The 9,815-nt window shown below is 48.3% G+C and overlaps 37 non-coding genes across 37 annotated transcripts; all 37 read right to left on the bottom strand.

Moving 5' to 3' along the window:
* Positions 1-59: 59 nt before the first annotated feature.
* trnak-cuu (transfer RNA lysine (anticodon CUU)) lies at positions 60-132 on the bottom strand. Its single transcript has one exon. It is a non-coding gene; the product is annotated as a tRNA-Lys (tRNA).
* A 437-nt stretch (positions 133-569) lies between these two features.
* On the bottom strand, positions 570-642 carry trnak-cuu (transfer RNA lysine (anticodon CUU)). Its single transcript has one exon. It is a non-coding gene; the product is annotated as a tRNA-Lys (tRNA).
* Positions 643-945: 303 nt separating this feature from the next.
* Positions 946-1,020, bottom strand: trnat-ugu (transfer RNA threonine (anticodon UGU)). Its single transcript has one exon. It is a non-coding gene; the product is annotated as a tRNA-Thr (tRNA).
* Positions 1,021-1,093: 73 nt separating this feature from the next.
* trnak-cuu (transfer RNA lysine (anticodon CUU)) lies at positions 1,094-1,166 on the bottom strand. The gene has a single exon. It is a non-coding gene; the product is annotated as a tRNA-Lys (tRNA).
* Positions 1,167-1,456: 290 nt separating this feature from the next.
* trnat-ugu (transfer RNA threonine (anticodon UGU)) lies at positions 1,457-1,531 on the bottom strand. Its single transcript has one exon. It is a non-coding gene; the product is annotated as a tRNA-Thr (tRNA).
* A 73-nt stretch (positions 1,532-1,604) lies between these two features.
* Positions 1,605-1,677, bottom strand: trnak-cuu (transfer RNA lysine (anticodon CUU)). The gene has a single exon. It is a non-coding gene; the product is annotated as a tRNA-Lys (tRNA).
* Positions 1,678-1,979: 302 nt separating this feature from the next.
* trnat-ugu (transfer RNA threonine (anticodon UGU)) lies at positions 1,980-2,054 on the bottom strand. Its single transcript has one exon. It is a non-coding gene; the product is annotated as a tRNA-Thr (tRNA).
* Positions 2,055-2,126: 72 nt separating this feature from the next.
* Positions 2,127-2,199, bottom strand: trnak-cuu (transfer RNA lysine (anticodon CUU)). Its single transcript has one exon. It is a non-coding gene; the product is annotated as a tRNA-Lys (tRNA).
* A 289-nt stretch (positions 2,200-2,488) lies between these two features.
* Positions 2,489-2,563, bottom strand: trnat-ggu (transfer RNA threonine (anticodon GGU)). Its single transcript has one exon. It is a non-coding gene; the product is annotated as a tRNA-Thr (tRNA).
* A 73-nt stretch (positions 2,564-2,636) lies between these two features.
* trnak-cuu (transfer RNA lysine (anticodon CUU)) lies at positions 2,637-2,709 on the bottom strand. Its single transcript has one exon. It is a non-coding gene; the product is annotated as a tRNA-Lys (tRNA).
* A 303-nt stretch (positions 2,710-3,012) lies between these two features.
* On the bottom strand, positions 3,013-3,087 carry trnat-ugu (transfer RNA threonine (anticodon UGU)). Its single transcript has one exon. It is a non-coding gene; the product is annotated as a tRNA-Thr (tRNA).
* A 73-nt stretch (positions 3,088-3,160) lies between these two features.
* Positions 3,161-3,233, bottom strand: trnak-cuu (transfer RNA lysine (anticodon CUU)). The gene has a single exon. It is a non-coding gene; the product is annotated as a tRNA-Lys (tRNA).
* Positions 3,234-3,535: 302 nt separating this feature from the next.
* Positions 3,536-3,610, bottom strand: trnat-ugu (transfer RNA threonine (anticodon UGU)). The gene has a single exon. It is a non-coding gene; the product is annotated as a tRNA-Thr (tRNA).
* A 72-nt stretch (positions 3,611-3,682) lies between these two features.
* On the bottom strand, positions 3,683-3,755 carry trnak-cuu (transfer RNA lysine (anticodon CUU)). The gene has a single exon. It is a non-coding gene; the product is annotated as a tRNA-Lys (tRNA).
* Positions 3,756-4,058: 303 nt separating this feature from the next.
* Positions 4,059-4,133, bottom strand: trnat-ugu (transfer RNA threonine (anticodon UGU)). The gene has a single exon. It is a non-coding gene; the product is annotated as a tRNA-Thr (tRNA).
* Positions 4,134-4,206: 73 nt separating this feature from the next.
* On the bottom strand, positions 4,207-4,279 carry trnak-cuu (transfer RNA lysine (anticodon CUU)). The gene has a single exon. It is a non-coding gene; the product is annotated as a tRNA-Lys (tRNA).
* Positions 4,280-4,582: 303 nt separating this feature from the next.
* On the bottom strand, positions 4,583-4,657 carry trnat-ugu (transfer RNA threonine (anticodon UGU)). Its single transcript has one exon. It is a non-coding gene; the product is annotated as a tRNA-Thr (tRNA).
* A 72-nt stretch (positions 4,658-4,729) lies between these two features.
* On the bottom strand, positions 4,730-4,802 carry trnak-cuu (transfer RNA lysine (anticodon CUU)). Its single transcript has one exon. It is a non-coding gene; the product is annotated as a tRNA-Lys (tRNA).
* Positions 4,803-5,090: 288 nt separating this feature from the next.
* Positions 5,091-5,165, bottom strand: trnat-ugu (transfer RNA threonine (anticodon UGU)). The gene has a single exon. It is a non-coding gene; the product is annotated as a tRNA-Thr (tRNA).
* Positions 5,166-5,238: 73 nt separating this feature from the next.
* trnak-cuu (transfer RNA lysine (anticodon CUU)) lies at positions 5,239-5,311 on the bottom strand. Its single transcript has one exon. It is a non-coding gene; the product is annotated as a tRNA-Lys (tRNA).
* A 288-nt stretch (positions 5,312-5,599) lies between these two features.
* Positions 5,600-5,674, bottom strand: trnat-ugu (transfer RNA threonine (anticodon UGU)). Its single transcript has one exon. It is a non-coding gene; the product is annotated as a tRNA-Thr (tRNA).
* Positions 5,675-5,747: 73 nt separating this feature from the next.
* Positions 5,748-5,820, bottom strand: trnak-cuu (transfer RNA lysine (anticodon CUU)). Its single transcript has one exon. It is a non-coding gene; the product is annotated as a tRNA-Lys (tRNA).
* Positions 5,821-6,110: 290 nt separating this feature from the next.
* trnat-ugu (transfer RNA threonine (anticodon UGU)) lies at positions 6,111-6,185 on the bottom strand. The gene has a single exon. It is a non-coding gene; the product is annotated as a tRNA-Thr (tRNA).
* Positions 6,186-6,258: 73 nt separating this feature from the next.
* Positions 6,259-6,331, bottom strand: trnak-cuu (transfer RNA lysine (anticodon CUU)). Its single transcript has one exon. It is a non-coding gene; the product is annotated as a tRNA-Lys (tRNA).
* A 302-nt stretch (positions 6,332-6,633) lies between these two features.
* trnat-ugu (transfer RNA threonine (anticodon UGU)) lies at positions 6,634-6,708 on the bottom strand. The gene has a single exon. It is a non-coding gene; the product is annotated as a tRNA-Thr (tRNA).
* A 72-nt stretch (positions 6,709-6,780) lies between these two features.
* On the bottom strand, positions 6,781-6,853 carry trnak-cuu (transfer RNA lysine (anticodon CUU)). The gene has a single exon. It is a non-coding gene; the product is annotated as a tRNA-Lys (tRNA).
* A 288-nt stretch (positions 6,854-7,141) lies between these two features.
* trnat-ugu (transfer RNA threonine (anticodon UGU)) lies at positions 7,142-7,216 on the bottom strand. Its single transcript has one exon. It is a non-coding gene; the product is annotated as a tRNA-Thr (tRNA).
* A 73-nt stretch (positions 7,217-7,289) lies between these two features.
* Positions 7,290-7,362, bottom strand: trnak-cuu (transfer RNA lysine (anticodon CUU)). The gene has a single exon. It is a non-coding gene; the product is annotated as a tRNA-Lys (tRNA).
* Positions 7,363-7,652: 290 nt separating this feature from the next.
* On the bottom strand, positions 7,653-7,727 carry trnat-ugu (transfer RNA threonine (anticodon UGU)). The gene has a single exon. It is a non-coding gene; the product is annotated as a tRNA-Thr (tRNA).
* A 73-nt stretch (positions 7,728-7,800) lies between these two features.
* On the bottom strand, positions 7,801-7,873 carry trnak-cuu (transfer RNA lysine (anticodon CUU)). Its single transcript has one exon. It is a non-coding gene; the product is annotated as a tRNA-Lys (tRNA).
* Positions 7,874-8,175: 302 nt separating this feature from the next.
* On the bottom strand, positions 8,176-8,250 carry trnat-ugu (transfer RNA threonine (anticodon UGU)). The gene has a single exon. It is a non-coding gene; the product is annotated as a tRNA-Thr (tRNA).
* A 72-nt stretch (positions 8,251-8,322) lies between these two features.
* trnak-cuu (transfer RNA lysine (anticodon CUU)) lies at positions 8,323-8,395 on the bottom strand. Its single transcript has one exon. It is a non-coding gene; the product is annotated as a tRNA-Lys (tRNA).
* A 289-nt stretch (positions 8,396-8,684) lies between these two features.
* On the bottom strand, positions 8,685-8,759 carry trnat-ggu (transfer RNA threonine (anticodon GGU)). Its single transcript has one exon. It is a non-coding gene; the product is annotated as a tRNA-Thr (tRNA).
* Positions 8,760-8,832: 73 nt separating this feature from the next.
* On the bottom strand, positions 8,833-8,905 carry trnak-cuu (transfer RNA lysine (anticodon CUU)). The gene has a single exon. It is a non-coding gene; the product is annotated as a tRNA-Lys (tRNA).
* Positions 8,906-9,208: 303 nt separating this feature from the next.
* On the bottom strand, positions 9,209-9,283 carry trnat-ugu (transfer RNA threonine (anticodon UGU)). Its single transcript has one exon. It is a non-coding gene; the product is annotated as a tRNA-Thr (tRNA).
* Positions 9,284-9,356: 73 nt separating this feature from the next.
* On the bottom strand, positions 9,357-9,429 carry trnak-cuu (transfer RNA lysine (anticodon CUU)). Its single transcript has one exon. It is a non-coding gene; the product is annotated as a tRNA-Lys (tRNA).
* A 302-nt stretch (positions 9,430-9,731) lies between these two features.
* Positions 9,732-9,806, bottom strand: trnat-ugu (transfer RNA threonine (anticodon UGU)). Its single transcript has one exon. It is a non-coding gene; the product is annotated as a tRNA-Thr (tRNA).
* Between the last annotated feature and the right edge of the window lie 9 nt (positions 9,807-9,815).

Below are 9,815 nucleotides of genomic sequence, written 5' to 3'. Positions count from 1 at the left end.
AGTTGATTCAACTACTTGAAGCCTCTCAGAGTGACGGATAGGCCTCCATAATGTAAACACGCCCAACGTGGGGCTCGAACCCACGACCCTGAGATTAAGAGTCTCATGCTCTACCGACTGAGCTAGCCGGGCTTACTGCTACGCAACCAGAGGCATTCTCGTCGGGGACCTTTGTGACCGTCATCGTTTCAAACGCTTGGCCTGTGTCCAGAAGGCTGACATTTTGTCCAGATACAGTTTCAAATTCGCTGGGTGTATAGTCTACAAACAAAGAGTTGCATGCTCCAAAGCCTGAGCTATCCAGGCTTAGCATGTTGCTTCCAGAGGCATTCTCGTCTGGGACCTTTGTGACGCTATACGTTTGAATCCACAACATTGGTGACAGTAAAAAATGTGCCAGTTGTATAAAATAAACACAGGGAGGTGCTGCTGGGAGTTGAACCCAGGATCTACTGTTTACCAGACAAGCGCTTTCAACCAGCTAAGTCACAGCACCTCTGGATATGCAATAGTGTATTCAACTACTTGAAGCCTCTCAGAGTGACGGATAGGCCTCCATAATGTAAACACACCCAACGTGGGGCTCGAACCCACGACCCTGAGATTAAGAGTCTCATGCTCTACCAACTGAGCTAGCCTGGCTTACTGCTACGCAACCAGAGGCATTCTCGTCGGGGACCTTTGTGACCGTCATCGTTTCAAACCCTTGGCCTGTGTCCAGAAGGCTGACATTTTGTCCAGATACAGTTTCAAATGAATGTTTCAAATTTGCTGGGTGTATAGTCCACAAACAAAGAGTGCCATGCTCCAACGCCTGAGCTATCCAGGCTTTAGCATGTTGCTTCCAGAGGCATTCTCGTCTGGGACCTTTGTGACGCTATACGTTTGAATCCACAACATTGGTGAAAGTTAAAAATGGGCCAGTTGTATGAAACAAACACAGTGAGGTGCTGCTGGGAGTTGAACCCAGGATCTCCTGTTTACACGACAGGCGCTTTCAACCAGCTAAGCCACAGCACCTCTGGATCTGCAATAGTTGATTCAACTACTTGAAGCCTCTCAGAGTGACGGATAGGCCTCCTTAATGTAAACACGCCCAACTTGGGGCTCGAACCCACGACCCTGAGATTAAGAGTCTCATGCTCTACCGACTGAGCTAGCCGGGCTTACTGTTATGCAACCAGAGGCATTCTCGTCGGGGACCTTTGTGACCGTCATCGTTTCAAACGCTTGGCCTGTGTCCAGAAGGCTGACATTTTGTCCAGATACAGTTTCAAATTCGCTGGGTGTATAGTCTACAAACAAAGAGTGCCATGCTCCAACGCCTGAGCTATCCAGGCTTTAGCATGTTGCTTCCAGAGGCATTCTCGTCTGGGACCTTTGTGACGCTATACGTTTGAATCCACAACATTGGTGAAAGTTAAAAATGGGCCAGTTGTATGAAACAAACACAGTGAGGTGCTGCTGGGAGTTGAACCCAGGATCTCCTGTTTACAAGACAGGCGCTTTCAACCAGCTAAGCCACAGCACCTCTGGATCTGCAATAGTTGATTCAACTACTTGAAGCCTCTCAGAGTGACGGATAGACCTCCATAATGTAAACACGCCCAACGTGGGGCTCGAACCCACGACCCTGAGATTAAGAGTCTCATGCTCTACCGACTGAGCTAGCCGGGCTTACTGCTACGCAACCAGAGGCATTCTCGTCGGGGACCTTTGTGACCGTCATCGTTTCAAACGCTTGGCCTGTGTCCAGAAGGCTGACATTTTGTCCAGATACAGTTTCAAATGAATGTTTCAAATTTGCTGGGTGTATAGTCTACAAACAAAGAGTTGCATGCTCCAAAGCCTGAGCTATCCAGGCTTAGCATGTTGCTTCCAGAGGCATTCTCGTCGGGGACCTTTGTGACGGTATACGTTTGAATCCACAACATTGGTGAAAGTAAAAAATGTGCCAGTTTTATAAAACAAACACAGGGAGGTGCTGCTGGGAGTTGAACCCAGGATTTCCTGTTTACAAGACAGGCGCTTTCAACCAGCTAAGCCACAGCACCTCTGGATTGAAATAGTTGATTCAACTACTTGAAGCCTCTCAGAGTGACGGATAGGCCTCCATAATGTAAACACGCCCAACGTGGGGCTCGAACCCACGACCCTGAGATTAAGAGTCTCATGCTCTACCGACTGAGCTAGCCGGGCTTACTGCTACGCAACCAGAGGCATTCTCGTCGGGGACCTTTGTGACCGTCATCGTTTCAAACGCTTGGCCTGTGTCCAGAAGGCTGACATTTTGTCCAGATACAGTTTCAAATTCGCTGGGTGTATAGTCTACAAACAAAGAGTTGCATGCTCCAAAGCCTGAGCTATCCAGGCTTAGCATGTTGCTTCCAGAGGCATTCTCGTCTGGGACCTTTGTGACGCTATACGTTTGAATCCACAACATTGGTGACAGTAAAAAATGTGCCAGTTGTATAAAATAAACACAGGGAGGTGCTGCTGGGAGTTGAACCCAGGATCTCCTGTTTACCAGACAAGCGCTTTCAACCAGCTAAGTCACAGCACCTCTGGATATGCAATAGTGTATTCAACTACTTGAAGCCTCTCAGAGTGACGGATAGGCCTCCATAATGTAAACACACCCAACGTGGGGCTCGAACCCACGACCCTGAGATTAAGAGTCTCATGCTCTACCAACTGAGCTAGCCTGGCTTACTGCTACGCAACCAGAGGCATTCTCGTCGGGGACCTTTGTGACCGTCATCGTTTCAAACCCTTGGCCTGTGTCCAGAAGGCTGACATTTTGTCCAGATACAGTTTCAAATGAATGTTTCAAATTTGCTGGGTGTATAGTCCACAAACAAAGAGTGCCATGCTCCAACGCCTGAGCTATCCAGGCTTTAGCATGTTGCTTCCAGAGGCATTCTCGTCTGGGACCTTTGTGACGCTATACGTTTGAATCCACAACATTGGTGAAAGTTAAAAATGGGCCAGTTGTATGAAACAAACACAGTGAGGTGCTGCTGGGAGTTGAACCCAGGATCTCCTGTTTACACGACAGGCGCTTTCAACCAGCTAAGCCACAGCACCTCTGGATCTGCAATAGTTGATTCAACTACTTGAAGCCTCTCAGAGTGACGGATAGGCCTCCTTAATGTAAACACGCCCAACTTGGGGCTCGAACCCACGACCCTGAGATTAAGAGTCTCATGCTCTACCGACTGAGCTAGTCGGGCTTACTGCTACGCAACCAGAGGCATTCTCGTCGGGGACCTTTGTGACCGTCATCGTTTCAAACGCTTGGCCTGTGTCCAGAAGGCTGACATTTTGTCCAGATACAGTTTCAAATGAATGTTTCAAATTTGCTGGGTGTATAGTCTACAAACAAAGAGTTGCATGCTCCAAAGCCTGAGCTATCCAGGCTTAGCATGTTGCTTCCAGAGGCATTCTTGTCGGGGACCTTTGTGACGGTATACGTTTGAATCCACAACATTGGTGAAAGTAAAAAATGTGCCAGTTTTATAAAAAAAACACAGGGAGGTGCTGCTGGGAGTTGAACCCAGGATTTCCTGTTTACAAGACAGGCGCTTTCAACCAGCTAAGCCACAGCACCTCTGGATTGAAATAGTTGATTCAACTACTTGAAGCCTCTCAGAGTGACGGATAGGCCTCCATAATGTAAACACGCCCAACATGGGGCTCGAACCCACGACCCTGAGATTAAGAGTCTCATGCTCTACCGACTGAGCTAGCCGGGCTTACTGTTATGCAACCAGAGGCATTCTCGTCGGGGACCTTTGTGACCGTCATCGTTTCAAACGCTTGGCCTGTGTCCAGAAGGCTGACATTTTGTCCAGATACAGTTTCAAATGAATGTTTCAAATTTTCTGGGTGTATAGTCTACAAACAAAGAGTGCCATGCTCCAACGCCTGAGCTATCCGGGCTTTAGCATGTTGCTTCCAGAGGCATTCTCGTCTGGGACCTTTGTGACGCTATACGTTTGAATCCACAACATTGGTGAAAGTAAAAAATGGGCCAGTTGTATGAAACAAACACAGTGAGGTGCTGCTGGGAGTTGAACCCAGGATCTCCTGTTTACAAGACAGGCGCTTTCAACCAGCTAAGCCACAGCACCTCTGGATCTGCAACAGTTGATTCAACTACTTGAAGCCTCTCAGAGTGACGGATAGGCCTCCATAATGTAAACACGCCCAACGTGGGGCTCGAACCCACGACCCTGAGATTAAGAGTCTCATGCTCTACCGACTGAGCTAGCCGGGCTTACTGCTACGCAACCAGAGGCATTCTCGTCGGGGACCTTTGTGACCGTCATCGTTTCAAACGCTTGGCCTGTGTCCAGAAGGCTGACATTTTGTCCAGATACAGTTTCAAATGAATGTTTCAAATTTGCTGGGTGTATAGTCTACAAACAAAGAGTGCCATGCTCCAACGCCTGAGCTATCCGGGCTTTAGCATGTTGCTTCCAGAGGCATTCTCGTCTTGGACCTTTGTGACGCTATACGTTTGAATCCACAACATTGGTGAAAGTAAAAAATGTGCCAGTTTTATAAAACAAACACAGGGAGGTGCTGCTGGGAGTTGAACCCAGGATTTCCTGTTTACAAGACAGGTGCTTTCAACCAGCTAAGCCACAGCACCTCTGGATTGAAATAGTTGATTCAACTACTTGAAGCCTCTCAGAGTGACGGATAGGCCTCCATAATGTAAACACGCCCAACATGGGGCTCGAACCCACAACCCTGAGATTAAGAGTCTCATGCTCTACCGACTGAGCTAGCCGGGCTTACTGGTATGCAACCAGAGGCATTCTCGTCGGGGACCTTTGTGACCGTCATCGTTTCAAACGCTTGGCCTGTGTCCAGAAGGCTGACATTTTGTCCAGATACAGTTTCAAATTCGCTGGGTGTATAGTCTACAAACAAAGAGTTGCATGCTCCAAAGCCTGAGCTATCCAGGCTCAGCATGTTGCTTCCAGAGGCATTCTCGTCTGGGACCTTTGTGACGCTATACGTTTGAATCCACAACATTGATGAAAGTTAAAAATGGGCCAGTTTTATAAACAAACACAGGGAGGTGCTGCTGGGAGTTGAACCCAGGATCTCCTGTTTACAAGACAGGCGCTTTCAACCAGCTAAGCCACAGCACATCTGGATCTGCAATAGTTGATTCAACTACTTGAAGCCTCTCAGAGTGACGGATAGGCCTCCATAATGTAAACACTCCCAACGTGGGGCTCGAACCCACGACCCTGAGATTAAGAGTCTCATGCTCTACCGACTGAGCTAGCCGGGCTTACTGCTACGCAACCAGAGGCATTCTCGTCGGGGACCTTTGTGACCGTCATCGTTTCAAACGCTTGGCCTGTGTCCAGAAGGCTGACATTTTGTCCAGATACAGTTTCAAATTCGCTGGGTGTATAGTCTACAAACAAAGAGTTGCATGCTCCAAAGCCTGAGCTATCCAGGCTCAGCATGTTGCTTCCAGAGGCATTCTCGTCTGGGACCTTTGTGACGCTATACGTTTGAATCCACAACATTGATGAAAGTTAAAAATGGGCCAGTTTTATAAACAAACACAGGGAGGTGCTGCTGGGAGTTGAACCCAGGATCTCCTGTTTACAAGACAGGCGCTTTCAACCAGCTAAGCCACAGCACATCTGGATCTGCAATAGTTGATTCAACTACTTGAAGCCTCTCAGAGTGACGGATAGGCCTCCATAATGTAAACACTCCCAACGTGGGGCTCGAACCCACGACCCTGAGATTAAGAGTCTCATGCTCTACCGACTGAGCTAGCCGGGCTTACTGCTACGCAATCAGAGGCATTCTCGTCGGGGACCTTTGTGACCGTCATCGTTTCAAACGCTTGGCCTGTGTCCAAAAGGCTGACATTTTGTCCAGATACAGTTTCAAATTCGCTGGGTGTATAGTCTACAAACAAAGAGTGCCATGCTCCAACGCCTGAGCTATCCAGGCTTTAGCATGTTGCTTCCAGAGGCATTCTCGTCTGGGACCTTTGTGACGCTATACGTTTGAATCCACAACATTGGTGAAAGTTAAAAATGGGCCAGTTGTATGAAACAAACACAGTGAGGTGCTGCTGGGAGTTGAACCCAGGATCTCCTGTTTACAAGACAGGCGCTTTCAACCAGCTAAGCCACAGCACCTCTGGATCTGCAATAGTTGATTCAACTACTTGAAGCCTCTCAGAGTGACGGATAGGCCTCCATAATGTAAACACGCCCAACGTGGGGCTCGAACCCACGACCCTGAGATTAAGAGTCTCATGCTCTACCGACTGAGCTAGCCGGGCTTACTGCTACGCAACCAGAGGCATTCTCGTCGGGGACCTTTGTGACCGTCATCGTTTCAAACGCTTGGCCTGTGTCCAGAAGGCTGACATTTTGTCCAGATACAGTTTCAAATGAATGTTTCAAATTTGCTGGGTGTATAGTCTACAAACAAAGAGTTGCATGCTCCAAAGCCTGAGCTATCCAGGCTTAGCATGTTGCTTCCAGAGGCATTCTCGTCGGGGACCTTTGTGACGGTATACGTTTGAATCCACAACATTGGTGAAAGTAAAAAATGTGCCAGTTTTATAAAACAAACACAGGGAGGTGCTGCTGGGAGTTGAACCCAGGATTTCCTGTTTACAAGACAGGCGCTTTCAACCAGCTAAGCCACAGCACCTCTGGATTGAAATAGTTGATTCAACTACTTGAAGCCTCTCAGAGTGACGGATAGGCCTCCATAATGTAAACACGCCCAACATGGGGCTCGAACCCACGACCCTGAGATTAAGAGTCTCATGCTCTACCGACTGAGCTAGCCGGGCTTACTGGTATGCAACCAGAGGCATTCTCGTCGGGGACCTTTGTGACCGTCATCGTTTCAAACGCTTGGCCTGTGTCCAGAAGGCTGACATTTTGTCCAGATACAGTTTCAAATTCGCTGGGTGTATAGTCTACAAACAAAGAGTTGCATGCTCCAAAGCCTGAGCTATCCAGGCTCAGCATGTTGCTTCCAGAGGCATTCTCGTCTGGGACCTTTGTGACGCTATACGTTTGAATCCACAACATTGATGAAAGTTAAAAATGGGCCAGTTTTATAAACAAACACAGGGAGGTGCTGCTGGGAGTTGAACCCAGGATCTCCTGTTTACAAGACAGGCGCTTTCAACCAGCTAAGCCACAGCACATCTGGATCTGCAATAGTTGATTCAACTACTTGAAGCCTCTCAGAGTGACGGATAGGCCTCCATAATGTAAACACTCCCAACGTGGGGCTCGAACCCACGACCCTGAGATTAAGAGTCTCATGCTCTACCGACTGAGCTAGCCGGGCTTACTGCTACGCAATCAGAGGCATTCTCGTCGGGGACCTTTGTGACCGTCATCGTTTCAAACGCTTGGCCTGTGTCCAGAAGGCTGACATTTTGTCCAGATACAGTTTCAAATTCGCTGGGTGTATAGTCTACAAACAAAGAGTGCCATGCTCCAACGCCTGAGCTATCCAGGCTTTAGCATGTTGCTTCCAGAGGCATTCTCGTCTGGGACCTTTGTGACGCTATACGTTTGAATCCACAACATTGGTGAAAGTTAAAAATGGGCCAGTTGTATGAAACAAACACAGTGAGGTGCTGCTGGGAGTTGAACCCAGGATCTCCTGTTTACAAGACAGGCGCTTTCAACCAGCTAAGCCACAGCACCTCTGGATCTGCAATAGTTGATTCAACTACTTGAAGCCTCTCAGAGTGACGGATAGACCTCCATAATGTAAACACGCCCAACGTGGGGCTCGAACCCACGACCCTGAGATTAAGAGTCTCATGCTCTACCGACTGAGCTAGCCGGGCTTACTGCTACGCAACCAGAGGCATTCTCGTCGGGGACCTTTGTGACCGTCATCGTTTCAAACGCTTGGCCTGTGTCCAGAAGGCTGACATTTTGTCCAGATACAGTTTCAAATGAATGTTTCAAATTTGCTGGGTGTATAGTCTACAAACAAAGAGTTGCATGCTCCAAAGCCTGAGCTATCCAGGCTTAGCATGTTGCTTCCAGAGGCATTCTCGTCGGGGACCTTTGTGACGGTATACGTTTGAATCCACAACATTGGTGAAAGTAAAAAATGTGCCAGTTTTATAAAACAAACACAGGGAGGTGCTGCTGGGAGTTGAACCCAGGATTTCCTGTTTACAAGACAGGCGCTTTCAACCAGCTAAGCCACAGCACCTCTGGATTGAAATAGTTGATTCAACTACTTGAAGCCTCTCAGAGTGACGGATAGGCCTCCATAATGTAAACACGCCCAACGTGGGGCTCGAACCCACGACCCTGAGATTAAGAGTCTCATGCTCTACCGACTGAGCTAGCCGGGCTTACTGCTACGCAACCAGAGGCATTCTCGTCGGGGACCTTTGTGACCGTCATCGTTTCAAACGCTTGGCCTGTGTCCAGAAGGCTGACATTTTGTCCAGATACAGTTTCAAATTCGCTGGGTGTATAGTCTACAAACAAAGAGTTGCATGCTCCAAAGCCTGAGCTATCCAGGCTTAGCATGTTGCTTCCAGAGGCATTCTCGTCTGGGACCTTTGTGACGCTATACGTTTGAATCCACAACATTGGTGACAGTAAAAAATGTGCCAGTTGTATAAAATAAACACAGGGAGGTGCTGCTGGGAGTTGAACCCAGGATCTCCTGTTTACCAGACAAGCGCTTTCAACCAGCTAAGTCACAGCACCTCTGGATATGCAATAGTGTATTCAACTACTTGAAGCCTCTCAGAGTGACGGATAGGCCTCCATAATGTAAACACACCCAACGTGGGGCTCGAACCCACGACCCTGAGATTAAGAGTCTCATGCTCTACCAACTGAGCTAGCCTGGCTTACTGCTACGCAACCAGAGGCATTCTCGTCGGGGACCTTTGTGACCGTCATCGTTTCAAACCCTTGGCCTGTGTCCAGAAGGCTGACATTTTGTCCAGATACAGTTTCAAATGAATGTTTCAAATTTGCTGGGTGTATAGTCCACAAACAAAGAGTGCCATGCTCCAACGCCTGAGCTATCCAGGCTTTAGCATGTTGCTTCCAGAGGCATTCTCGTCTGGGACCTTTGTGACGCTATACGTTTGAATCCACAACATTGGTGAAAGTTAAAAATGGGCCAGTTGTATGAAACAAACACAGTGAGGTGCTGCTGGGAGTTGAACCCAGGATCTCCTGTTTACACGACAGGCGCTTTCAACCAGCTAAGCCACAGCACCTCTGGATCTGCAATAGTTGATTCAACTACTTGAAGCCTCTCAGAGTGACGGATAGGCCTCCTTAATGTAAACACGCCCAACTTGGGGCTCGAACCCACGACCCTGAGATTAAGAGTCTCATGCTCTACCGACTGAGCTAGTCGGGCTTACTGCTACGCAACCAGAGGCATTCTCGTCGGGGACCTTTGTGACCGTCATCGTTTCAAACGCTTGGCCTGTGTCCAGAAGGCTGACATTTTGTCCAGATACAGTTTCAAATGAATGTTTCAAATTTGCTGGGTGTATAGTCTACAAACAAAGAGTTGCATGCTCCAAAGCCTGAGCTATCCAGGCTTAGCATGTTGCTTCCAGAGGCATTCTCGTCGGGGACCTTTGTGACGGTATACGTTTGAATCCACAACATTGGTGAAAGTAAAAAATGTGCCAGTTTTATAAAACAAACACAGGGAGGTGCTGCTGGGAGTTGAACCCAGGATTTCCTGTTTACAAGACAGGCGCTTTCAACCAGCTAAGCCACAGCACCTCTGGATTG

This window comes from Osmerus eperlanus, chromosome 4, assembly GCF_963692335.1.
Source record: "Osmerus eperlanus chromosome 4, fOsmEpe2.1, whole genome shotgun sequence".
Classification (NCBI taxonomy): Eukaryota; Metazoa; Chordata; class Actinopteri; order Osmeriformes; family Osmeridae; genus Osmerus; species Osmerus eperlanus.
The sequence above is the reverse complement of the archived record's forward strand: the minus strand, read 5'-3'. Positions and strand labels throughout refer to the sequence as shown.